We start from the raw sequence: 2,398 nt of genomic DNA on the forward strand, positions 1-2,398 counted from the left end.
TCAATGTCCTTTATTTATGGCTAGAAACCAATTATGAGTGAGTACATCCCATGTTCATCTTTTTGGGTCTGAGATACCTCACTCAGGATAGTGTTTTCTATTTCCATCCATTTGCCTGCAAAATTCGCGAAGTCATTGTTTTTTTACCGCCAAGTAGTACTCTTTCTTTCTTCATCCATTTCTTCCATTGAAGGGCATCTAGGCTGTTTCCAGGTTCTGGCTATTACAAATAATGCTGCTATGAACATAGTTGAACAAATGCTTTTGTCATATGATAGGGCATCTCTTGGGTATATTCCCAAGAGTGGTATTACTGGATCTTGGGGTAGGTTGATCCCGAATTTCCTGAGAAATCGCCACACTGATTTCCAAAGTGGTTGCGCAAGTTTGCATTCCCACCAGCAATGGATGAATGTGCCCCTTATTCCACAACCTCTCCTGCAAAGGATATCATTGGTGTTTTTGATTTTAGCCATTCTGACAGGTGTAAGATAGTATCTCAAAGTTGTTTTGATTTGCATTTCCCTGATCACCAAGGAGGATGAGCATAACCTTAAGTGTCTTTGGGCCATTTGAATTTCTTCCGTTGAGAATTCTCTGTTCAGTTCAGTGCCCCATTTTTTAATTGGGTTAATTAGCATTTTAAATTCTAGTTTCTCGAGTTCTTTATATATTTTGGAGATCAGGCCTTTGTGTGTTGTAGGGTTGGTGAAGATCTTCTCCCAGTCAGTGGGTTGCCTTTTTGTCTTAGTGACAGTGTCCTTTGCTTTACAGAAGCTTCTCAGTTTCAGCAGGTCCCATTTATTCAATGTTGTCCTTAAAGTCTGTGCTGCTGAGGATATATGTAGGAAATGATCTCCTGTGCCCATATGCTGTAGAGTACTTTCTACTCTCTTCTATCAGGTTCAGTGTGTTCAGCCTGATATTGAGGTCTTTAATCCATTTGGACTTAAGTTTTGTGCATGGCAATAGATATGGATCTATTTTCATTCTTCTACAGGTTGACAACCAGTTCTGCCAGCACCATTTGTTGAAGATGCTTTCTTTTTTCCATTCAATACTTTTAGCTCCTTTATCAAATATCAGGTGTTCATAGGTTTGTGGGTTAAAATCTGGGTCTTCTACTCTATTACATTGATCAACTTCTCTGTTTTTATGCCAATACCAAGCTATTTTCAATACTGAAGCTCTGTAATAGAGTTTTCAAATGTAATGCCTCCAGAAGTTCCTTTATTGTAAAAGATTGTTTTGGCTATCCTGGGTTTTTTGTTTTTTTTTTTCCATATAAAGTTGATTAATGTCCTCTCAAGGTCTGTGAAGAATTTCGATGAAATTTTAATGGAGATTGCATTGAATCTATAAATTGCCCTTGGTAGAATTGCCATTTTTACTATGTTGATCCTCCCAATCCAAGAGCAGGGGAGCTCCTTCCATTTTCTGGTATCCTCCTCAATTTCTTTGTTCAATGCCTTAAAATTCTTGTCAAATAGATCCTTCACATCCTTGGTTAGAGTTACCCCAAGATATTGTATGCTGTTTGTGGCTATTGTGAATGGTGATGTTTCTATGATTTCCCTCTCTGCTTCCTTATCCTTTGTGTATAAAAGGGCAACTGATTTTTTGGAATTGATCTTTTATCCTGCCACGCTACTAAAGGTGTTTATCAACTGTAGGAGTTCTTTGCTGAAGTTTTTGGGGTCGCTCATGTACACTATCATATCATCTGCAAATAATGAAAGTTTAACTTCTTCCTTTCCAATTTGAATCCCTTTGATCCCCTTATGTTGTCTTATTGCTATTGCTAGAATTTCAAGCACTATACTGAAAAGGTATGGAGAGAGTGGACAGCCTTGTCGTGTTTCTGATTTTAGTGGGATGGCTTTGAGTTTCTCTCCATTTAATTTGATGTTAGCTGTCGGCTTGCTGTAAATAGCTTTTTATTATATTTAGGTATGACCCTTGTCTCCCTAATCTCTCTAAGACCTTTATCATAAAGGGATGTGGAATTTTGTCAAATGCTTTTTCAGCATCTAATGAAATGATCATATGGTTTTTTTCTTTCAGTTTATTTATATGATGTATTACATTGATAGATTTTCATATGTTGAACCAGCCCTGCATCTCTGGGATGAAGCCTACTTGATCATAATGGATAATTTTTCTAATGTGTTCTTGGATTCGGTTTGCCAGTATTTCATTGAGGATTTTTGCATCGATGTTCATGAGTGAGATTGGCCTGTAATTCTTTTTCTTGGTTGCATCTCTGTGTGATTTTGGTATCAGGGTAACTGTAGCTTCATAAAAGGAATTTGGCAATGACTCTTCTGCTTCTATATTGTGAAATACATTAAGGAGAATAGGTATTAGCTCTTCTTGGAAGTTCTGGTAGAATTCTGCA

This window comes from Alexandromys fortis, unplaced genomic scaffold, assembly GCF_014885135.2.
Source record: "Alexandromys fortis isolate MF-2015 unplaced genomic scaffold, M_Fortis_MF-2015_v1.1 scaffold_74, whole genome shotgun sequence".
Classification (NCBI taxonomy): Eukaryota; Metazoa; Chordata; class Mammalia; order Rodentia; family Cricetidae; genus Alexandromys; species Alexandromys fortis.